Genomic DNA, 26,114 nt, shown 5'->3' with positions numbered 1-26,114 from the left:
TTTCATTTTCACCAAGAATTTTATTGAACAATGTATTCACCCTTTTGTTCCACTACCTTCTGCCATATTTCAGGCAATTTCATAATTCCATATTTCCAAAACTTTTTATCTTTTTGAGCAAAGAATTGTTCCAGGTGCCTTTTACACTCTTCCAGGGAATTGAAATTTTTTCCATTAAGAGAATTTTGTAAAGACTGAAATAAATGGTAATCTGAAGGTGCAATGTCTGGCGAATATGGTGGAACTTCCCTGCCAAACTGTAACAGCTTTTGCCTGGTCATCAAAGAAACATGCGGTCTTATGTTATCCTGATGGAATATTGTACAATTTCTGTTGACTAATTCCAGGTGCTCTTCAAGGAATGCTGCTTTCAGTTGGTCTAATTGGAAGCAGTACTTGTTGGAATTAATCATTTGGTTTTCCAGAAGGAGTTCATAATAGAGGACTCCCTTCCAATCCCACCAAATACACAACATCACTTTCTTTGCATGAAGACCGGACTTTGGTGTGGTTGGTGGTGGTCCATTTCACTTGCCCCATGATCTCTTCTATTCCACATTGTTGTACAGTGTCCACTTTTCATAGCCTGTCACAATTTGTTTTAAAAACGGAACTTTTTTTTTCGTTTCAGTAGAGAATCACATGTAGAAACACGGTTGAGATTTCTTTCACTTAACTTATGTGGAACCCAAACATCAAAACAATGAACATAACCAAGCTGGTGCAAATGATTTTCAACACTTGATTTGGATATTTTGAGTATGTCAGCTATCTCCCGTGTAGTATAATGTTCATGGTTCTCAATTATTGTTTCGATTTGATCGCTATCAACTTCAAACTGGTCTACCTGACCATGGGGTACCTGTCCAGCAAGAAATCTCCAGCATGAAACTCTGCAAACCACTTTTGACATGTTTGATCAGTCACAGCAGCTTCTCCATACATTGCACAAATCTTTTTGTGCATTTCAGTTGCGGTTTTACCTTTCTTGAAATAATAAAGCATAATAAGCCAAAATGTTGCTTTTTTCCTTCCATCTTCAAAAATGGCTACACAAAATTCACCAATTTTGATGTCTTTTTTTTTAAATGCACACTGATATGACAGCTGCCACATACAATCTAACGAAACTGTTTCAAATGAAGTTAAAGACAACTAAGTGCTACTAGAGCCATCTTACAGAAAAAAACGAATGAACCTTTTGGCCAACCCAATAAATATACACAGAACATTGTTAAATTAGGAGGAAAACTCTGCCTTCAAAATAAAATTTTCCTGTACACCATTCAAGTTAGCAATGCAAGAATAGTTAACATATAGTATCATATGTAGAGAATGCTCTACAACAGCAAGTAGAGAATTTGTTGCCAGGATTCAGAGACCAGGATTTCCTAAGGAATTTCCCCTGAGTCTCCAACTCACTAGTAACCATTGACTCAGGCACTGAACCTGACACCAACAGAAAAGAACCCTTCAGTCATCAAACAATAGGGCCAGCCATCCTCAGACTCCTGATTACACACAGCCAAGATTGTGACTGCACTGTGGTTCTTTAGAATTCTGCTGGGTGAAAGCATGTCTAAATGCATGTGTCTTCTGGTATCTCATTACAGTATAGCTCTCTGCCAATCTTCCATGGTCTAGTCTCAGTTTGCAGGCCCTACCTCTGCCTCGGGAGAAACTGGATGAGAATCAGCAAGTTCACTGGGAGGAAGAAAGTTTATAGTAGCAGAAGATAAACAAAACAGATCAGGAAAAGGGGAGGGGAAAGGTGTTCTGCATGTATATTATACATATAGTATTCTCTTTACTAGTTGAATTCTGTTCACTTAATAAGTTATATATATAATAGTATAAATAAATTACACACACATACATACACACATACACATGCAAGTACAAGGTTTAATTGGGAATGAGATATTTCATTGCATTCTAAGGCTTTCCCATTGTTATCCCAGCCTGCATTCTTCTCCTCCAATCATCCTAATAACTACTATAGATTAATCTTCAATAGATTATTAATTAAGATAATCATGACTTCTTTATTTGTGTATTTCCCATAGAACGTAGAGCTCTGTCATGTGTAATTTGTTTAATGCATGTTTTTAGAACAAAATTAAAGGTTCTAGAAAATGAAGTCATCATATCTACATTATTGTGGAATTTGAAGTTGAGAACTTCCTTACAGACTTTTTAGTACAAATTTCCATACTCTATGATGGTGGAGAATTGGTACTTAATTGATTTGCACAAGATCACAGAACCAGGTATCAGCAAAACTAATTCTGTTAACAAATATTAAGCAAGTACCTACTGTGTAATAAGGCCTGGGATTATAATGAAGGTCTTCCATTACCTAATTTAGTACTCTTTCCAAAATACCTAGGAACTAGTTTTCAATTACTCTTAATATAATATAAGCTCCAAAGGAGGGATTTTGTTCTGTTCACTTCTGTATCACCAGCAAATTGAGCAGTGCCTGGCATCTGAATATTTAATGAGTAGTTGAAGAATAAGTTGATGAACCATCAATTTTCAGACTACATAAATATTTTTGATGATCTACAAGCTACTGAAGAATCTTATCAGTTCACATTTGGGAATGTCAGTGATTACAATTCAAAGACTGTAGAATTCTGATCAAGTGTGTTTCCCTTTCTCATAAAAAATGTCATATGTACGGGAAGAAGAGTTTCAGCTATGTGTGCTTTGTGATTGCATTCAATATAAGCAAGAGTTTATTCTTTCTTTTTCAAAAAATGTTCATGTTTGGGTTGAATTTTTTGTTTCCCTCCCTTGTTTGGGCACAGTGTAAACACAGCTAGAATCTATAATTGGCCATGCTATCGCTGACCCCTCATTTACCCAATGGAACATCAGCTTTATGAAAGTAGCTTTGCTTTTCATGTTCACAGTAGTGTGTTGAGTTTTCTAAAATGAGGCTCTTGCAAGCCATTATCAATGAGAAATAGTAAAAGGCTAGTGGGGACCAGGTTTGTACTGCTTCTTTTTAAGACTTTTTACAAAGGTATACTTGGGAATGCTGTTTTTCAAAATCCTGTCCTGACAAGTTAAGTACTAGCAGTTCTTTGTTGAAAGATCTTTCATCTTTTTTTTTTTTTCTTTCTTTTTCTGTTTAGGAAAGTTTCCTCCCTCTGAGATAGCCTCCTTTGGTCTGTAATATGCCTATTATATGGCAGGCAGAAATTCACATATTCACTCTCCACCACCCTCCATTATTCTGAACACAGGAAAATTGTTAGCTATACATACTGCTTGAGTCTGAAGACATGCCACATTCTTCACGTTTCAGTAATACTGATTCATCATTCACAAACATTTCCTGAGTACCTAACATATGCAAAGGGACTACAAAGGAGGTGGCAGAGAGGAATCAACCCTTAAAATCATGGTATAGGTACAGTAGAAATGATTTTTACTGCCTGCCTTCTATATTCCAAACACTGAGTGAACCTCTGACATTATATAATTTAATATTTTTTAAAAAACATAAAGTAGGCACTAAGATTGTTATTCTTAAAAAGAGGTAAGTGAGACTTGATAAGATTAAATAGCTTTCCAGGGACTTCCCTGGCAGTTCAGTGGTTATGACTCCGTGCTTCCACTGCAGGGGGCATGGGTTCAATCCCTGGTCCGGGAACAAAGATCCTGCAAGCCGGGCAACACGGCCAAAGAAAAAAAAAAAAAATGCTTTCCAAAGGTCACACATAGATAGAAGACTCTGATTTAAAAACTGGTCTGATTTCAAACTGGTCTTCTTGCCCATAATCCTCATGCTCTTCCTTTTCTAAAAAACTTTAAACTCCTTAAAACTTTACAAATCAAATTTGGGAAATAAATTAAATGTACAAATAAAATATAAAATTAAATTATTAAAACAATTAATTTATAAATTATATATCTATGAATTATTATGATGAAAATTGTTTAATTGATCCTGATAATTAAAACCCCATGGCTTTGGGGGCTTATAAAGCTACTTATAAAGGTTAGACTAGGCAAGATTTTGGACACACCAATGAGAAAGAGAACACTGCCTGGGAATTACATCCAAGCAAGCTTCAGGCCCCAGTCTTTGGTAAAGTGAAGAAGTATATTCTACCAGAGGTTTTCAAACTGGGCACCTCAGAGCACTACTTTCTACAGAGGGCTCTCAGGGGCCCAGAAGGAAACCAACTGCTGTAATACTCTGAGCCCTCCCGTTCCTGTCCATCCACCCCCAGAACACACCTCCAAACGGAACAGCTGCACTTTGATCAGTCTAATGTATTGGATTTCCATTCAAGATTATCTTTAAAGAAAATATTCAACTTCTAATGAGTAGCCACTTGAGTCTAAGTTTTAGCATCTAAGTCCTCTTCAGATTCTGTGATTCTAAGGCCAAGATAAGTAGTAAAATATGTCTAGAGCAGCAATGACAAATTCATATTTCATCAGGGGCCAGGCAGGACCAATAAACTTGGCGGAAAAAAAAAAAAAACTGGTTATAGATTATACAGGTAATGCTATTCTGCAGACACCTGAAAGTGTATGCCCTACTTTAAAATTTTTGAACTTTTAAGGTTTTTTTTTTTTTGTCTTTAACACTGTGCTGACAAACAAGTCTATATTTCTAACATGGGACTCCCAGTCTAGAAATCGCTAGAATGAGAAACTCTGTCCGAGAAGAACTCTGAATTATAGAAACTGTGAAGGGGAAGGTTATGTTCATATCGACCACCTAGGTTTGAATGAGCACCATTATTATTTCATTCAAGAACCACCTAATGATGACTTAAAATGCAACTGTGGTGTGTGAACCTTGTACCCAGATGTCCACACTACAGAAAGCTGAGAAAACGGATCAAAAACAAACAAAAGCAAAACTATGACCATTCATTTGCCCTTAATTTCCTCATATATAAAATAGATGCTAAGTATGCCGAGCTTATGGGATCTCTCTCCTCAGTTGTGATCCTGGGTGGGTTATTTTCAAATAATAAGTCATAGACTTTCCACACTGTCTTTTGCTAAGGATGAAGAGTGTGCATGTGACACACACACACACACACACACACACACACACACACAGAGGCATGAGGTGGATATGGTAAGACTTAATCCCTGCTGTTCATTGTTCACTGCATCAAAAGGGAGCCTGCCAGCCACTTCTCTGTGAATGCACTAGTCTCAGAGCAGGGTCAAGAAGAGCCTTCTTCCTCTGGCTCCCAGCATTAGCTGTCTTATGTTTGACACTTCGTGCTGAGAGGCCTTACTTGGCTGGAAGCTCTGTACTAACTCAGCTCAGTCTGATGAGCCACTTGGAAGAACCAAGCTGAAGCTGTCTTGAAACTGCAAAAAGAGCCAGAGGGTCAGTGTAGTCAGTTTGTAAAGAATCAACCTGGCTAATGAAGGGGCCAGGAAAGTCTAACTCACTAATGTAAGGCTGTCTTTTGATCCTGCAGGAGAAAGGAATTAACACTTTTATTTTACAGTAAATGTGCTTAGTAACGCTGAATCTAATCCTTTGTTCCATTTTATTCCACCTTGGAATAGAAGTTTGCACAGAGCTCCAAAGGATGGGTAGGATTATCCCGAGATAATAAAGCACAATGGTCTCAGAGGGATAGGGAAACTGTGAGAAAAGTTGTGAGGAGAGTCAAAAGTATGTTTGGGAAGTGTTTAGGTGGGAAGGGTCAGAAAATACATCATTTACCATTGCTTAGTCCTACAGCATAATGAGACTCACAACACAGTGCTATTGTTGAGTAAATTAGATACAGCAAGGAAAGTGTTCACAGTGTTCTTGGTTCATATTAAGTGCTTAGTAAATATTGGTTATAATTTCTTGCAATATTATTATTATTGGAAAGAAAAGCTTTAACAACACACTAACAATATTAAGCTTTTATAAAGCTTATGAGGTTAAGAGTGCTTTATATATGTTAAATTATTTAATCTACATACAACCATGCAAGATAGATGCTATTACTATGTCAGATGAGGAAACCAAGGTAGAGAGAGGTGAAACAATATACCCAAGATTACTCAACGGGTAAGCAGATAGTCAGAATTCAAACCAAGGCAATATGCTACTGAATCCATGTTTTGATCACCATGCCTTACTGTTGCTTCACATCTTGAATGGCCAGGAATGTCATGTTAGGAATATTCCTTTCATTCTTTCTTTTGTTTTTTAATTTAATTTTATTTATTTTTATACAGCAGGCTCTTATTAGTTATCTATTTTATACATATTAGTGTATATATGTCAATCCCAATCTTCCAATTCATCCCACCACCACCCCACGCCTGCTTTCCCCCTTGGTGTCCATACGTTTGTTCTCTACATCTGTGTCTCGATTTCTGCCTTGCAAACCGGTTCATCTGCACCATTTTTCTACATTCCACATATATGTGTTAATATACAATTTTTTTTTTCTTTTTCTGACTTACTTCACTCTTTCTGACAGTCTCTAGGTCAATCCACGTCTCTACAAATTACCCAATTTTGTTCCTTTATATAGCTGAGTAATATTCCATTGTATATATGTATCATATCTTCTTTACCCATCCGTCTGTCGATGGGCATTTAGGTTGCTTCCATGGCCTGGCTATTGAAAACAGTGCTGCAATGAACAGTGGGGTGCATGTGTCTTTTTGAATTATGGTTTTCTCTGGGTATATGTCCAGTAGTAAGATTGCTGGGTCATATGGTAATTCTATTTTTAGTTTTTTAAGGGACCTCCATACTGCTCTCTATAGTGACTGTATCAATTTACATTCCCACCAACAGTGCAAGAGGGTTCCCTTTTCTCCACATCCTCTCCAGCATTTGTTGTCTGTAGATTTTCTGATGATGCCCATTCTAGCTGGTGTGAGGTGATACCTCATTGTAGTTTTGATTTGCATTTCTCTAATAATTAGTGATGTTGAGCAGCTTTTCATGTGCTTCTTGGCCACCTGTATGTCTTCTATGGAAAAATGTCTGTTTAAGTCTTCTGCCCATTTTTGGATTGGCTTGTTTTTCTAATACTGAGCTGCATAAGCTGCTTATATATTTTGGAGATTAATCCTTTGTCTGTTGATTCGTTTGTAAATATTTTCTCCCATTCTGAGGGTTGTCTTTTTGTCTTGTTTATGGTCTCCTTTGCTGTGAAAAAGCTTTTAAGGTTCATTAGGTCCCATTTGTTTATTTTTGTTTTTATTTTCATTACTCTAGGAGGTGGATCAAAAAAGATCTTACTGTGATTTATGTCAAAGAGTGTTCTTCCTATGTTTTCCTCGAAGAGTTTTATAGTGTCCAGTCTTATATTTAGGTCTCTAATCTATTTTGAGTTTATTTTTCTGTATGGTGTTAGGGAGTGTTCTAATTTCATTCTTTTACATGTAGCTGTCCAGTTTTCCCAGCACCACTTATTGAAGAGGCTGTCTTTTCTCCATTGTATATCCTTGGCCTTCTTTGTCATAGATTATTTGACCATAGGTGCGTAGGTTTATCACTAGACTTTCTATCTTGTTCCACTGAACTATGTTTCTGTTTTTGTGCCAGTACCATACTGTCTTGATTACTGCAGCACTATAGGATAGTCTGAAGTCAGGGAGCCTGATTCCTCCAGCTCCATTTTTCTTTCTCAACATTGCTTTGGCTATTTAGGGTCTTGCGTGTTTCCATACAAATTGTGAAATTTTTTGCTCTAGTTCTGTGAAAAATGCCATTGGTAGTTTGATAGGGATTGCACTGAATCTGTACATTGCTTTTGGTAGTATAGTCATTTTCATGATATTGATGCTTCCAATCCAAGAACATGGTATATCTCTCCATCTGTTCGTGTTATCTTTGATTTCTTTCACCAGTGTCTTATAGTTTTCTGAGTACAGGTCTTTTACCTACTTAGGTAGGTTTATTCCTAGGTATTTTATTCTTTTTGTTGCAATGGTAAATGGGAGTGTTTCCTTAATTTCTCTTTCTGACCGTTGTTAGTGTATAGGAATGCAAGAGATTTCTGTGCATTAATTTTGTATCCTGCAACTTTACAAAATTCATCAATTAGCTCTAATAGTTTTCTGGTGGCATCTTTAGGATTCTCTATATATAGTATCATGTCATCTGCCAACAGTGACAGTTTTGCTTCTTCTTTTGCAATTTATATTCCTTTTATTTTTTTTCTTCTCTGATTGTCATGGCTAGGACTTCCAAAACTATGTTGAATAACAGTGGCGAGAGTGGACATCCTTGTCATGTTCCTGATCTTATAGGAAATGCTTTCAGTTTTTCACCACTGAGAATGATGTTTGCTGTGGGTTTGTCGTATATGGCCTTTATTAGCTGAGGTAGGTTCCCTTTATGCTCACTTTCTGCAGAGTTTTTATCATAAATTGGTGTTGAATTTTTTCAAAAGCTTTTTCTGCATCTATTGAGATGATCATATAGCTCTTATTCTTTAATTTGTTAATATGGTGTATCACATTGATTGATTTGCGTATATTGAAGAATCCTTGCATCCCTGAGATAAATCCCACTTGATCACATACTTCTAATGTGTTGTTGGATTCTGTTTGAATCCAACAGATTCTGTTGAATCTGTTGTATTCTGTTGAGGATTTTTGCATCTATATTCATCAGTGATATTGGTCTGTAATTTTCTTTTTTTGTAGTATCTTTGTCTGGTTTTGGTATCAGGGTAATGGTGGCCTTGTAGAATGAGTTTGGGAGTGTTCCTTCCTCTGCAATTTTTTAGAAGAGTTTGAGAAGGATGGGTGTTAGCTCTTCTCTAAATTTTTGATAGAATTCACCTGTGAAACCATCTGTTTCTGGACTTTTTGTTTGTTGGAAGATTTTTAATCACAGTTTCAATTTCATTAACCTGTGATTGGTCTGTTCATATTTTCTATTTCTTCCTGGTTCAGTCTTGAAAGGTTATTCCATTCTAAGAATTTGTCCTTTTCTTCCAGGTTGTTTATTTTATTGGCATAGAATTTCTTGTAGTAGTCTCTTATGATGTTTTGTATTTCTGCGCTGTCCGTTGTAACATCTCCTTTTTCATTTCTAATTCTATTGATTTGAGTCCTCTCCCTCTTTTTCTTGATGAGTCTGGCTAATGGTTTATCAATTTTGTTTATCTTCTCAAAGAACCAGCTTTTAGTTTTATTGATCTTCACTACTGTTTTCTTTGTTTCTATTTCATTTATTTCTGCTCTGATCTTTATGATTTCTTTCCTTCTACTAACTCTGGGTTTGGTTTGCTCTTCTTCCTCTAGTTCCTTTAGGTGTAAGGTTAGATAGTTTATTCAAGATTTTTCTTGTTTCTTGAGGTAGGACTGTATTGCTATAAACTTCCCTCTTATAACCGCTTTTGCTGCATCCGATAGGTTTTGTATCATCATGATTTTTTTGTCATTTGTCTCCAGGTATTTTTTGATTACTTCAATGATCTCTCAATTATTTAGTAACATATTGTTTAGCCTCCATATTTTCGAGTTTTTTAAGTTTTTTCCCCTGCAATTGATTTCTAATCTCATAGCGCTGTGGTCGGAAATGGTGTTTGATATGATTCCAATTTTCTTATATTTACCGAGGCTTGATTGGTGACCCAAGATGTGATCTATCCTGGAGAATGTTCCATGTGCGCTTGAGAAGAAAGTGCATTCTTCTGTTTTTGGATGGAATGTCCCATAAATATCAATAAAATCTATCTGGCCTATTTTATCATTTAAACCTTGTGTTTCCTTATTAACTTTCTGTCTGGATGATCTGTCCGTTGGTGTAAGTGAGGTGTTAAAGTCCCCCACTATTATTGTGTTACTGTTGGTTTCCTTTTTTATAGCTGTTAGCATTTGCCTTATGCATTGTGGTGCTCCTATGTTGGGTGCATATGTATTTCTAATGGTTATATCCTCTTCTTGGATTGATTCCTTGATCATTATGTAGTGTCCTTCCTTGTCTCGTTACATTCTTTATTTTAAAGTCTTTTTTATCTGATATGAGTACTGCTACTCCAGCTTTCTTTTGATTTCCACTTGCATAGAATATCTTTTTCCATCCCCTCACTTTCAGTCTGTATGTGACCCTAAGTCTGAAGTGGGTCTCTCGTAGACAGCATATATATGGGTCTTGTTTTTGTATCCGTTCAGCAAGCCTCTGTCTTTTGGTTGGAGCATTTGATCCATTCACGCTTAAGGTAATTATTGATATGTATGTTCCTATTACCATTTTCTTAAATGTTTTGGTTTGTTTTTGTAGGTCCTTTTCTTCTCTTGTGTTTCCTACTTAGAGAAATTCCTTTAGCGTTTGTTGTAGAGCTGGTTTGGTGGTGCTGAATTCTCCTAGCTTTTGCTTGTCTGTAAAGCTTTTGATTTCTCTGTCGAATCTGAATGAGATCCTTGCAGGGTAGAGTAATCTTGGTTGTAGGTTCTTCCCTTTCATCACTGTAAATATATCATGCCACTCCCTTCTGGCTTGTAGAGTTTCTGCTGAGAAATCAGCTGTTAACCTTATGGGAGTTCCCTTGTATGTTATGTCATTTTTCCCTTGTTGCTTTAATAATTTTTGGGTTTAATTTTTGTCAATTTGATTACTATGTTTCTCAGCATGTTTCTCCATGGGTTTATCCTTCCTGGGACTCTCTGTGCTTCCTGGACTTGGGTGGCTATTTCCTTTCCCATGTTAGGGAAGTTTTCGACTATAATCTCTTCAAATATTTTCTTGGGTCCTTTCTCTCTCTCTTCTCCTTCTGGGACCCCTATAATGTGAATGTTGGTGTGTTTAATGTTGTCCCAGAGGTCTCTTAGGCTGTCTTCATTTCTTTTCATTCTTCTTTCTTTATTCTGTTCTGTGGCAGTGAATTCCACCATTCTGTCTTCCCGGTCACTTATCCATTCTTCTGCCTCAGTTATTCTGCTATTGATTCCTTCTAGTATAGTTTTCATTTCACTTATCGTATTGTTCCTGTTTGTTTGTTCTTTAATTCTTCTAGGTCTTTGTTAAACATTTCTTGCATCTTCTCAATCTTTGCCTCCATTCTTTTTCCAAGGTCCTGGATTATCTTCACTCTCATTATTCTGAATTCTTTTTCTGGAAGGTTGCCTATCTCCACTTCATTTAATTATTTTTCTGGGATTTTATCTTGTTCCTTCATCTTGTACATAGTCTTCTGCCTTTTCATTCTGTCTATCTTTCTGTGTATGTGGCTTTCGTTCCACAGGCTGCAGAATTGTAGTTCTTCTTGCTTCTGCTGTCTGCCCTCCGGTGGATGAGGCTATCTAAGAGGCATGTGTAAGCTTCCTAATGGGAGGGGCTGGTGGTGGGTAGAGCTGGGTGCTACTCTGGTGGGCAGAGCTCAGTAAAACTATAATGTCCTTGTCTGCTGATGGGTGGGGCTGAGTTCCCTCCCTGTTGGTTGTTTGGCCTGAGCTGACCCAGCACTGGAGCCTACAGTCTCTTTGTTGGGGCTAATGGCAGACTCCGGGAGGGCTCATGCCAAGGAGTACTTCCCAGAACTTCTGCTGCCAGTGTCCTTGTCCTCATGGTGAGCCGCAGCCATCCCCCTACCTCTGCAGGAGACCCTCCAACACTAGCAGGTAGGTCTGGTTCAGTCTCCTATGGGGTCAATGCACCTTCCCCCTGGGTCCTGATGCACACACTACTTTGTGTGTGCCCTCCAAGAGTGGAGTCTCTGTTTCCCCCAGTCCTGTCCAAGTTCTGTTATCAAATATCACTAGGCTTCAAAGTCTGATTCTCTGGGAATTCCTCCTCCCGTTGCCGGACCCCCAGGTTGGGAAGCCTGACATGGAGCTCAGAACCTTCACCCCAGTGGGTACACTTCTGTGGTATAAGTGTTCTCCAGTCTGTGAGTCACCCACCCAGCAGTTATGGGATTTGATGATATTGTGATTGTGCCCCTCCTACCATCTCACTGTGGCTTCTCCTTTGTCTTTGGATGTGGGGTATGTTTTTTGGTGAGCTCCAGTGTCTTCCTGTCAATGATTGTTCTGCAGTTAGTTGTGGTTCCAGTGCTCTCACAAAAGGGCGTGAGTGCACGTCTTTCTACTCTGCCATCTTCTCATTCTTTCTTCAAGGAGAAGCTCTTTATGGTTTTTGAGGGAACTGAAATAGCCAAACCATGCCAAAGGAGGAATCACTAGAGAGAGAGAGACTATAGATATCAGAATCTCTTAGCAGGTTATTGAAAGGCAAGAGAAGGCACTGATCGAAGGCAGTGATGAGATGGAAGCAGAAAGAAGGAAACATAACAGAACCAATGCAACTGATGTGAGATGTGAGAGACACAGGAGAATCTCAGAGAGCTCTGAAGCTTGAGTTGGGCAAAGAGAAGGAGTGTCTCCCCAAAATATATGTCCAAGTCCTAACTCTGTGAATATGATCTTATTTGGAAAAAGGGCTTTTAAAGTGGTAATTAAGAATCTTGAGATAAGATCATCCTGGATATAGGATCTAGATCCAAAATCCCATACTGGATCTAGTGACCAATGTCCATATGAGAGAAAGGAGAGGGAGATGTGAGACAAAGAGAAACAAGGGGAAAGGCCAGGTTAAGATTCATAAGAAGATGGAGGCAGAGAATGGTTTCATGTAGCCCCAAGTCAAGGAATGCCTCTAGCCACCAGAAACTGGATGAGGCAAGGAAGGAACCTCCCCTAGAGCCTCCAGAGGGAGCTCAGCCCTGCTGATACTTTGATTACAGATGTCTGGACTTACAACTCCAAGAGAATAAAATTCTGTTGTTTTAAGCCACCAAGTTTGTGTGATTTGTTACCAGGAGACTAATACAACACACAGTTTGCAAAGGACTTGCATCCAAAGTACATGTTCTTTTAGCTGTATCATTAAGAGACAAACAACCAATGGAAACATTGGCAAAATACTTGAAAAAGAAATCCACAGGGTGGGAGGGAGACACAAGAGGGAGGCGATATGGGGATATATGTATATGTATAGCTGATTCACTTTGTTATAAAGCAGAAACTAACACACCATTGTACAGCAATTATACTCCAATAAAGATGTTAAAAAAAAAAAAAGAAATCCATGTAACATGGTACATAAGTGACCAGTAGATACATGAAAAGATGCTCAACTTCTTTTGTCTTCAGGAAAATTAAAATTAAAATCAAATGGGATGAAACTATACTATACCAGACTGGCACAAATGAAAAAAAGGCAGGCAACACTAATGCTGAATATATACTCTATCACTCGGCAATTCCACTCTCCTAAACGTTTTACATCTGTTCTCAGTCTATCCTCACAGTAATCCTATGAGGCATATATAACCATTTTACAGGCGAGGATAAAGGGGGTTCAGAGAAGGTAAAACAAATTTCCCGAAGTCTAATATCCATCCTGCCGTGATGTCTCTGTATTATGCACAAGATTATTTACTGAAGAACACACGAGACATCTGGGTACAGATCTGGAGAAAACAAAAAGGCCCAGAGTAAGAAGAGGTAAAGCAAGAAAAATGCAGCGTATGAAGTGAGAATAAAAAGTATAAATTCTTTTTACTGGAGAAAATCTCTAGAATCACATTGCCCCCTACCCCGACTCCCTTCACAAAACAAACATCATCAACCACACGGCCAACTAGCAGAAGAGCCTAGGTTAAGTTCCAGATCTTCTGGTTTCCAGCTGCATATATTTGCCTTTGCCCTATACAATCTTCCAATCTCAGTTCTTCCAACATACAAACCTTGATTAGTACCTAGTCAGATAGAATTATCATAGAAGTTTCTCCATGTCAGGATGGACAAAGCAAGCAAACTTACAGAAAACTAGTGTAGTATTTTAATTCCATAAGCCACTCTAAAGATCAAATTTGATAGACTATATATGGAGGTGATTGCTTGTTAACCAGTAGTTGTTATGAGTATATTAAAACAATTCAATCTGACCAAAGGGCCTTATTCTTCCTTACCCTGGATGCCTCTGTCTGTTGCACATGTTTTCTCGTAACAAGTTACATCTCTGGATCTCAGAGTGCTTTTAAAACCTCACACTTCTACTCCGAGGTATTTTCACTGCATTTCTGTGGACTATTTAAATCCAAGGCATTTTCATTGCATTTCTGTGGACTATTTAAATCTCTTCTATGTTTGTCGTAAATTGAGGTGATCCAACAGTTCCAACTAGAAGGATAAAGTTTAGCTCAGTGGAGGAGGCATTAAACCTCCTTGCAAGTCAGCAAAAGCAAAAGTGACAGCCTGGTAGCAATTTAAAATTACTCTGAGACCACAACTGCCAATTAAAATAGACTTTCATGGTAACAGATGAACATCTGCTATCTTCCATTTGGAAAGAAAAATTAAAAAGAGTTTACATTTCTTAGTAATGAAAAACTTAGATATAAGCTTGCAATGTTTTAGTTTGGGCTTTGCTAAAATTACATATTCTTTCATTATGCCTTCCAACAGTATGATGTTGACTTTTTTGTTGTTTTTTTTAATAGTCACAAAATGTTCATAACAAAACAAAGTAAGCAAAAGTCAGAATCCATGATTCATTCACAGTCATTCTAAAAGCTGCATATTATCCTCCTCTCATCTCCTGCAAAAATAGATTTGGAGGAGATTATCCTAAAGATGCTATTTTGATGAAATGTATGTGATCTGAATTCTGCATAAGTGTTCCTGGAAAAGGACTCTCAGATCTCAGTTGGAGAGAGGAAGGAAGGGATGGTGGGAGGAAGGAACAGATACACACACATACCCCCAACACACAATCTAGACTCCTAGTAATTAAAGCTTGATTCTTACTCTACTTTTTACTCAGAACCCCCCATATAAAATCAAGTTTTTGAACATGTGGATTCCTTAATAAGCTGTGCTTGATTAGAGGAAACCCCACAAAGTACTATCTTACCTTTTAAGATAAGGATTCCAGGATAACTAATAATCCATTTAGAGAGGTACGTCTTACATTCAAATGTTACATCTTTTGAGAAATCTGCTCTTACTACTCAATTCATCCATTACATCTTCCTGCAATACATGCCTCCAATATAGTAATTAGCATTGAATCTTATTTACTGTCGTGTCTTTTTTTTTTTTTTTTTTTTTTTTTGCAGCACCACGCAGCTTGTGGAATCTTAGTTCCCTGACCGGGGGTCAAACCCAGGCCTCCTGCAGTGGAAACTCAGAGTACTAACTACTGGATCACCAGGGAATTCCCTATTGTCATGTCTTACTGTCATGTATTCCTAAATAAACTCTGACATATTTCTTTCTACTTCTTATCCAAGACCCAAACCTAACACAGAAATGGCATTAAATAAAACTTTGATGACTAAATGAGTAAATGCTATCATAAGAATCCAGTAAAAAAAAAATTATCCTCAAGTGAACCTCAATCATTTCTGCTATCAATTACTAGTCAATCTCTTTAATTTCACAAGCAAACCTCAAGTTCTCCTCATGCTCAAAACCTATTTTCTATTTTTCCATTTCTTTAACAATGTGTGACCTAGGTAAGTTCATTAGTATTAACAGGAAGCATCTTCCACACTTATCTGTCACACATATACATGCACAATGTGCTCCTCTAGAAAAGCTCGACTTTACCCACCTTAGTTACAGAGCATCCATCCCCACACATCTTTTGCTATCTGGTAAAAAACCGTTTCTGACATCATTTCCTTCTCAGACACGCAATACATTTGTCTTTGTTTACTCAGTAAATTCAACCTTCCTTCACACTGCTTCTCAAGCCTGTATCAAGATGAGGAGACATGGACTATGAACCAAAAGAAGGAGAAGCACCAAAGAGAAAAGCAAAACACTTGTGTGATGTGTGATTCCTCGTGACTTGCACTGTGTGTCCAGTCTATGAGGTAAATTATATCACCCCTACCTCTGCATATGGTAATATTAAAATGTAGAGAGAGTAGGTGATTTTTCTACACATGAAATTCTCAAAGATCTGTCTTTTAGTTCAAAGAAAGTAAGTATGAAAACTTATTTTCCTCTATTAGACCTTAAACTCCTTGAATACAGGGGTTATGTCTTTTTCTTTAATGATCTCATTTATTTTTTTAAAAAATTTTAGTGGAGTACAGCTGATTTATAATGTTGTGTTAGTTCCTGCTGTACTATCTTGGCATCAAATCACATCAGTTAGTCCATTCATGATCGTTAAATGAATGAGGAAAATGTGCCCAGCATAGGACTTACCTAGGCTGTCCCACCTAAAAACTTTACCCTCCCATCACCTCCTTCAAGGAAAATGAAGAATTATGATGCCTAAAGTAATGGCCATATATTATCGATTTCTCCATTTTCAGGCAAAAAAAAGGCTGAAGACCAGAGAATTTAAGCAACTTACCTAGTATCACACAGTTAGTGAATCACAAAGACAAGATTCAAACACCAGCTGTATCTAAATTCCATGATGCGTGCTCTAACCATTATGTATTTTTCCATTTATTTTCTGAACTACTCATGCAAGACACTTATATTGCCTAAAATTGCACACCAAGACACAGGTGGACTCTAACCTTAGAGGTATACCTTATTAATCAATGTAAAAGCACACACAGCTAAAAGTTGACGCATTATACCCTTATTGGTGGGTATCCAACAGAACACTGGAGAAAAATTAGTCTAATCTCTTTGTTTTACACAGATGGAAATAAGGTTCCTGAGCAATCAAGTGATTTCCTCAAGTCTCTCCAGCAAGTGATGCCAAGAAATAAGTAGATCCTAGTGTCTGTTCACAAATCTAGTCCTCATGCTGCCACACTACTCTGCCTCTCTTAATTAATTGCTGCTTCTATGATTATCAGAATGGCCTTGATTTAATAATTCAACAAAGCTTTTATAGCAGCTTATGTGCCAGGCATTGGGATCGCTTTTAGGGAAAGCTGAGATAAGACACGTTCCCATTTCATATTGAACAAGCCCCCTGAAATGGAAAAGAGGACAGTCTTTGTGAGTTAGACAACACACACACACACACACACACACACACACACACACACACTCACTCCTTGATATTTAATGGAAACTTCCATTATCTTTATGTTGCTTGCCCATGCCCATTGCTTTCCTCTTTATTCTCTCTGGCCAGAGTGATTAGTTTATGAAGCTGAGCTAATCCTGTTAGTGCCGGGATGACTTTTCTCACACTTTTGTGTCTCATAGCTCTTAGAAAGCCAGAAGGAATTACTGGACATTGAATTCACCTTGCCAGAAAAATGACAAACGGGGGGAGGGAGGGAAAGGAAGCGTGGATGCCCAGCTGACCTGTTCTTTAACCTTTCCCTCTGGAAGCCATTCTTCCCTCTGTGGGTGTCGGTGCAGACCAGAGGCATGGATAACTCTGCCCTTGAGATACAAAGAGAGCAAAGATGATGTCAGCTGTTTCTTCCTGAGCAAACATTCCAGTAATTCCACGCCAGACAGCTTGCAAAATTGCCTTTGTAGGACTGCTGAGGTCTCCTTTCCCGTCAAGTTCACTTTGTATTTATTCAGCAAAGATGCACCTACCACAGAGTGCACCAGGAGACACGGTGTCAGAGTCGCAGCGAGCCCACTTCATGGATGATTAGCATTCTCTGACCCGGTCACCATTTTCAATCACTTGCACCTGTAGACTTCTGGCTGCAGCAATTACTTCTATCCTTTGAAACCTCTTCCTCCTCAACAACATCAGAATAAGTTTGTTAAAGCACTCTGCTTTAAATGGTGCCTTGCTTGGAGCAGCACTCTGATACCAAGTCTATATCAAAATACACATATTCTGGTGCTTCCCTGGTGGCGCAGTGGTTGACAGTCCGCCTGCCGATGCAGGGGACATGGGTGCGTGCCCCGGTCTGGGAAGATCCCACATGCCACGGAGTGGCTGGGCCCGTGAGCCATGGCCGCTGAGCCTGCGCGTCCAGAGCCTGTGCTCCGCAACGGGAGAGGCCACAACAGTGAAAGGCCCGCGTACCGCAAAAAAAAAAAAAAAAAAAAAAAAAAAAACCACATATTCTGAACACACACCCCAGAAATGTTAATTCTGTAAATCCCATGCATCTCCCCCATTAAGAATCACTGAATGAGATGAGTGGCCATGTGTCTATTTGATTCTTAATCTAAAGCAGAATTCCTAAAATTAATTCATTTGATTTTCACTGAGCACCTACCATGTCCTAGGCATTGTACTAGACTCAAGGCTCCTAAAAGTGTGCGCTGTAGACTGGCAGTAACAGCAGTACCTAAGACTTGCTAGAAATGCAAATTCTTACGCACCACCCCAGACCAACTGAACTAGAATCTCCCATGGCAGGTATCCAGAATTCTGGATCTCTGGGTGAATCATATAGGGTTTGAGAAGCCTATAGTTAGTGGTAAACTGTATGTAGCTCAAATGTCAGTGGGAAGGCTATGTGGCCCCTGAGATTAAAATAGAATTGTTGGAACCTGGAGTCCCTGGCTTGGGTGAATTAGTTTGCAGGGGCTGCCATAACAAAATACCCCAGACTGGGTGGCTTAAACAACCCAGAAATTTGTCTCACAGTTCTGGAGGCTGGGAGTCCAAGATCAGGGTGTCGGCAGGGTTGATTCCTTCTGAGGACTGTGAGAGAAGGATCTATTCCAGGCCCCTCTCCTTGACATATAGATGACTATCTTCTCCCTGTGTTTCTTTAAATCATCTTCCTTCTATGTACATCACTATCCAAATTTCTCCTTTCCATAAGAACACCAGTCATATTGTATTAGGACCCATCCACCCCAATGACCTCATTTTTACTTGATTATCTCTGTAAAGACCCTATCTCCAGGGCTTCCCTGGTGGTGCAGTGGTTAAGAGTCCACCTGCCAGTGCAGAAGACACGGGTTGGAGCCCTGATCTGGGAAGATCCCACATACCGTGGAGCAACTAAGCCCATTAGCCACAGCTGCTGAGCCTGCGCTCTAGAGCCTGCGCTCTAGAGCCTGCAAGACACAACTACTGAGCCTGCGTGCTGTAACTACTGAAGCCCACGCACCTAGAGCCTGTACTCCACAACAAGAGAAGCCACCACAATAAGAAGCCTTCGCACTGCAACAAAGTGTAGCCCCCACTTGCCACAACTAGAGAAAGCCTGTGCACAGCAACGAAGACCCAACACAGCCAAAAATAAATAAATAAATAATTTTAAAAACACCCTATCTCCAAATACAGTCACATTCTAAAATACTGGAGGTATAGGACTTCAACATATTAATTTGGGGGTGGGGGAGCACAATTCGACACATAAACACTGAGGAATTTCCTAAGTCTAAGTAAGTATGATTTTACAAATATTAAACATTGGGCTAACACTATGGCTTTTGCTATCACACTCACACTGGCATCACCCTGGGTATGATGTTAACTGCTTTCTTTGGTTCCCATGTGAACTCTAACAATGCCAAGTTTTCCATGAATTTTGGTAGATTTGATTGTATCTTCAAGGTGGGTGTCACAGGGAGAGGAGTGTTGCTTATGGTTTAGCATTTGCCCCTTACTCTCCTCCTTCCCTCTTCCACTCTTTACCTATTTTCTTAAGCACAAACTTTTTGCCAGCAGCTGTGCTATCAGTGATTCAAAGATGGAAGGGACACCACCATGATCCCTCTCATGTACATTAAGAGGCTGTTCTTTCATATTATCACCCCTGATTTATGATAACATGGTTAAAATGGGTGGCCATGCAACATGTGCTTCTGAGTTACTTTAAAATTCCTGATGCAGACATTGCTCATTATGCCACTCATTTCAAAAATCACAATCTTCCTGATGCAAATGGTTTATGAGCTTCTGACTTTCAGATGCTCAAATGTGAATGGTCACAAATTTCTTTCTAAGTGGCTAAAATATAAATCACATATTCCATCACAGCTCTATTAATCTTTATTGTTAGGGTGCTTACTTTCTGCCTCCTTCAATGGATGTTAATCTTTTATTACTAGTTCAATAGATGCCTTGTCAAGGTTAATATCAATGAAAACCTCCTCAACTTTTTGGGGGGCAGGGACTGCGGTCTAAATAAATCCCACAGGGTATATAAAACACTTATTAATGTAATCATCAAGCAGCATCCCCTAGCAACCATAATACCTTAAAATGCCCCAACAGAACTCTTGCTGTCACCCCTTCAAACCTCCCTCCTCCTTGCCTTTCCCAGGAAATGGCACCATCATCCTCCAGGCATTAGCACCAACTTCTCACCTTTTCTTCACTTTCCACATCCAATCCATCAGCAAATGCGTCTGATATTACTTCAAAAATAGATCCTAAACTGGGTCACTTCTCTCCACCTCCATTTTTACGTAGTCCTGGCCACCCCATTTATTGAGTGGATGCCTGAAATAGCCTCCTCTGGCTGTTCCATTGCACCTCTCAATCCCAATCTTTCCGTTAACTCACTACTGCCAAAGTTATCTTTTAAAAACCTAAAACATACCAATACTTCTCTAGTTAAAACCCTTCACGCCTTCTCTAATGCATATGAAATAAAATACAAACTCTGTACTCTGATTTACAAAACCATGCACAGCATTTCTCTTTCTGACTTTAACTCATACAGCACTCATTAGGCCAGAAATGGTGCTAAATACCCAACAAGGAACATCTTCTTTAATCATCACTGCAATGCTTCAACAGAGTAGCTGTTGGAGGGAATACTAGAGATGAGGATTTAAGAAGGTGAAAGAACTTGCCCAAGTGCACAGCGCCAGCAGTTTTTGCAACTGAGATTAATACCTAGTGTTTAAGGACAACTAGTTAGTAAATGCTATGTGCCAGACACTGGGCTAAGTCCTTTATAAATATTTACTTATTTAATACTTATATCAGCTCTGTGAGTCAAGTATTATTACCACCTCCATTTTATAGATAAGGAGACTGAGACTCAAAGAGGTTTAATAACCAGTTTGTGGTCATATCAGTACAAGCCAATTAACAGCAGCATTGGGATTTGAACCCAGGCAGGCAGCTCCTAGTTTCATACTGTTAACACTAGGTGCGTCGCTACCACTTAAATTCTCTACGCTTCAGCTTCCTCATCTTTAAAATGCAATTAGGCTACCTACCTTGCAAGGTTGTTTAAGGATTAAAACAGCAATGCATACTTGAAATTAGAAAAAAATAAAATAAATAAGTTCCATTTAATCACTACAGTAAGAAGGGGCTGACCCAGGGCTTAAGTCTGTGAGATAAAATAAGAAATATAAGTTTCCATACTTGACAGTAGATTAAGGCAGGGTAAAAGAAATAGAAATATCATCTAGGTGGTGTGCTGACTTAGGAGATTGGGAATGACACATATACACTGATGTGTATAAAATTGATGACTAATAAGAACCTGCTGTATAAAAAAATAAATTAAATTAAATTCAAAAATCAAATAAAAAAACTAATACTAAACTTTCTTTGAGTTATTTCTATGGAAATATGTTAACATAAATGTTTCAGACATTACATGAAATTCCTAAAAATCTTATATGTTCTGGTATAATGTTATACGTCATAATTCTAGTTATTACTTTAAAATGTATATCTCAGAAATAACTAAATTTCCGTGTCAATTGCATTATTATGAACTTTCATCAAATCTTTAACCGCGGTCATTTTTAAGTCTTTTGTCATTTACAGACAGTTCTGGGTGTACTCTGATGCTTTTGCAAAAATGTTCCTATAAAAGGGTTTCACCCTCAAGGAATTCATGGAAAAGGCTCTGACAAGTACAGGTTTCTGGTAACTGACTATCCTGCTGAACTGAATGAATAAGCATTTTCAGAACTCTAACGGAAAACTCATGAATTCATAAAAGTGCTAACAAAAGATCAAGATGAAAACAAATTAATTACATGGGACTGAGTGAACTGATGAGGATGATTATAATTTTTGTGACTTTATGTTTGAATAAAAAAAAAAAAGGGAGGGGATATAGGGACATATGTATGCATATGGCTGATTCACTTTGGTGACCACAGAAACTAACACAACATTGTGAAGCAATTATACTCCAATAGAGATCTATTTAAAAAAAGAAAAAGGAGCAAAATCTTTCAGGCAAAGAAGATAATATTTAATGGAATGAAACACAACAAAAAAGGAATAGGAAAATAAAACCAACACCAACTGCTGCTGCCACCAGGATTCCAGAACACAGATAACAGAACAGCTTTTGCCTTATCCTTGTAGTGGGGTTAAAATAATCAGCCTGAAGGATTCAGTGGGGATTCTGGATCAATTTCCCAAGACTACATGGAGTAAGAGGAAAACAGGGTGGTTTTGTGATGGCAACAATGTTTTCTGGGAGCCTATAGGCTCTGGTCTTTTTCACCCTCTTATCCATTCCATCACCTCCACCAAGTCACTGAACATCACATATGGCAGACACCCTACTAGGGTGGCCCCCATGACCTCTGCTTCCTTGTGTTCATACCCTTTAGTGATCCCCTGACCTTGAGTATCTGCTGGCCTAGTAATTTACTTCTAGCTTTATAGAATATGGCAAAGTGACAGGATGTGCATGGTTATGTATGTATACTTGATTACATAAGATTATAATACCCGTATTTTAAGGCAACTCTCTCCTTTGCAGTAAAGAAGTAAGAGGTCATGTTGGGAGGCCCACGTGTCAAGGAGTTAAGGGCAGCTTCTAGGAGCTGGAGGTCGCCTCCGCCAATAGCCAACAAGAAGCCTTCAGGCCTACAACCACAAGGAACTGAATGTTACCAACAACCATGTGAGTTTGGAAGCAGATTCTTCCCCCAATCAAACCTCGGATGAGACCACAGCCCTGGCCAACACCTTGATTACAGCCTTGTGAGACCCACAAGTAGAAGACCAGCTTAGGCAACTCTAACTCCTGACCCACAAAAACTGTGTGATAATAAACGTTGCCGTTCTAAGCTGCTAAATTTGTGGTAAAATTGTTATAGGTTAACTAATGTATCACATTTGCTTCCATTTCTCCATCTGAATCAAGGGGAGAAATCATATAAAGCTCATTCTCACCAGTAATGAGAGAGCAAAACTCTATAGCAGCACTGGGCCACCAGGTCTATATGATGATGCCTAAATTGAAACGGGCCTTATTCCAAAAATTGGTGCTATATTTTGTGTTTCTTTCTTCATTGATTTTTCCTTTTTGTTCGCAGTGAGAGAGAACAACATACATTGACATATAATAGAACTCCATGAGCAGGTGATCTTCCTGGGACATTTCCCTGACTTCCTAATTGATTTACCAGGTGCCAGGCCCCGACTTCATTAAGCCACTCTCTCAGTTCTTGACCTTCCAAAAAGACCATTCCAACCACATCACTTTCCTTTTCCAAAACCTCCACTTCCTGGAGATCAAAGCCAAAATTTTAAGGAAGGCCCCAAGGCCAGGTTTGTTGAGTGAATAAAGAAATGAATAAAGGCATGTAGTAGAACACTTAAAAAAAAAAAAAAAAAGAAATATCATCTAGAAGATACACACAGATTCATGAAAATGTATTTTTCATATGAAAGGCCCTGGGGATAAGGGTGGTCAAACTAAAGATATAGATGGCCTAAAGTCCAATTTCTTAAATACACTAAGCCCACAGCAATTTGGTTGAAGTGAGATCATAATTCCACAATGTTCATTTTCTCCTCTTCTGTGTCCTCTCCCCCTCCACTAAATACCCAGCCTTCTTGATGCAAACCTAGCAGCCAGAAGAGTGTTATGACCCCTGGAGGAAGCCACTTGGCCTCTGAATCTGACATGGTGCAAAGTCCATGTCCTGCTGTCTTTCACAGTTTTATTTGAAGATGATTCACAGCGTGGCTCCCGTTGTTCCTGGTACAGGCAGGGGACACAAGTGCAGCAATTTGACTTGCACGAAAAATTAATTTTTCTAAGTTGGCAATGACCATGACCAGTTGGGAAGCTCCCTTCCTTAGCTGTATTCCATGAACTACAAAGAGGAAAAGACAGAACTATCTTTGCAATCTCTCTGTATATCCCCTAAAAGTTATTGCAGCAGGCGTTAGTAGCAAAAATGAACGAATCATCCATATTGAAGGTTTTGTAGTTGCCAGTGCAGTCCCCCTCTTGGTCTCCTCCTGCCGCTCTGCCTGTTCTATTCAGACCACCAGTATTCTGATTCTCCAACTCCCCAACCTCCATTCTAGCTCAGGGACTTGAACATGTGGTCTTCTGCCTGGAACACTATTGGTGCAACTTGTTATGAGTTAAATTGTGCCCACCCCACCCCCCAAAAAAGTATGGTGAAGTCCAAACATCAATATCTCAGAATACGACCTAATTTGGAAATAGGATCTTTACAGAGGCAATCAAGTGAAAATCAGGTCATTCGGTGGGCCCTAATCCAATATGACTAATGTCCTTATAAAAAAAGGAAATTTGGACACAGAGAGACACACACAGAAAGAAGAATGATGTGAAGAGATAGAGAGAAGACGGCACTTTACAAGCCAAGGAATGCCTGAGGAAGCTAGGAAGCCTGAAACAAATCCTTCCCCAATGCCTTCAGAGGTCTGACATCTTGATTTTAGACTTCTGGAATTCAGGATTGTGAAACAATAAGTTTCTATTGTTCTAAGCCACCCAGTTTGTGGTACTTTGTTACGGCAGTCCTAGCTGATGAACATACTGACCTCTGTACAGCTGTCTTCTTTTTATCCTTCAGGCTCAGCTTGGCATCCTCCAACATCCTAACTAAAGTACCTCTTTGACATAGACACACTACTATATACAAAATAGATAACTAATAAGGACCTACTGTATAGCACAGGGAACTCTACTCAGTACTCTGCAATGGCCTATATGGGAAAAGAATCTAAAACAAGAGTGAATATAAGTATATGTACAACTGATTTACTTTGCTATACAGCAGGAGCTACCACAACATTGTAAATCAACTATACTCCAATAAAATTTTTTTTAAATAAATAAACACTAATCTCCTCCCCACCAAAAAGAACCTCTCAAGAGGATGTAATGTACAGCATGGTGGCTATAGTTAATAATACTGTATTGCATATTTGTAAGTTGCTAAGAGAGTAGATCTTCGAAGTCCTCATCACAAGAAAAAAGTTTTTTTTAAATTATGTATGATGATTGATATTAACTAGATCATTTTGCACTATACAGCTGACCCTTCAACAACTTGGCAGTTAGAGGCACCAAACCCCCCTCACAGTAGAAAACTCCACATATAACTTCACAGTTGGTCTTCTGCATCCTCAGTTCCATATCCATGGATTCAACCAACCTCAGATCATGCAATACTGTATTTATTTTTTAAAATCTGCATATAAACGAACCCATGCAGTTCAAACCCATGTTGTTCAAAGGTCAACTGTACACAAATATTGAATCATTATATTGTATACCTGAAACCAACATATTATGTGTCACTTGTACCTCAGTTTTTAAAAATTTCAGAATATTCTAATTGAAAAGCCCCACTGAGTGTCAAAAATGGTGAATAAGGAATGACCCATAAAAAAAATACAGGTAGGCAAAAAACAAAAATAAGAAAGGAAGAAAGAAAAGAAAATTTAGGAATCTATCACCCATAGAGAACCACAATCTTCTGGTCTTCTTTTCAATGATATACATTTTTCTCTACAAAAATAGGATCATGATTTTTGTGTCTTTATCACATATACTAGAACTATGCTAAATTCACTTATCTAAAGTTTCTTTTGTAAATATTGGGTTGGCCAAAAAGTGCCTTTGGTTTTTAAGTAAAAATAAAAGACACATTTTTCACTGTTACCAAGAACTTTACTGAACAACGTATTCACCCTTGTGTTCCACTATTTTCTGCCATTTTTCAGGCAACTTCATAATTCTATCTTCCCAAAACTTTTTACCTTTTTGAGCAAAGAACTGTTCCAGGTGCCTTTTACAGTCTTCCAGGAAATTGAAATTTTTTCCTTAAGAGAATTTTGTAAAGACCGAAATAAGCGGAAATCCAATGTCTGGTGAATAGGGAGGATGAATCAGAACTTCCCAGCCAAGCTGTAACAGTTTTTGCCTGGTCGTCAAAGAAACATGAGGTCTTGCGTTATTCTGGTGGAAAATTATGCGTTTTCTGTTGACTAATTCCAGACGCTTTTCATCGAGTGATGCTTTCAGCTG

The 26,114-nt window shown here is 38.6% G+C and overlaps 1 long non-coding RNA gene across 1 annotated transcript; it reads left to right on the top strand.

Moving 5' to 3' along the window:
* Positions 1 to 26,114, top strand: LOC116744465. The gene is made up of 3 exons (XR_004347048.1): positions 1 to 238; positions 11,581 to 11,583; positions 25,970 to 26,114. It is a non-coding gene; the product is annotated as an uncharacterized LOC116744465 (long non-coding RNA).

This window comes from Phocoena sinus, chromosome 19 (genome assembly GCF_008692025.1).
Source record: "Phocoena sinus isolate mPhoSin1 chromosome 19, mPhoSin1.pri, whole genome shotgun sequence".
NCBI lineage: Eukaryota > Metazoa > Chordata > Mammalia > Artiodactyla > Phocoenidae > Phocoena > Phocoena sinus.
The sequence above is the reverse complement of the archived record's forward strand: the minus strand, read 5'-3'. Positions and strand labels throughout refer to the sequence as shown.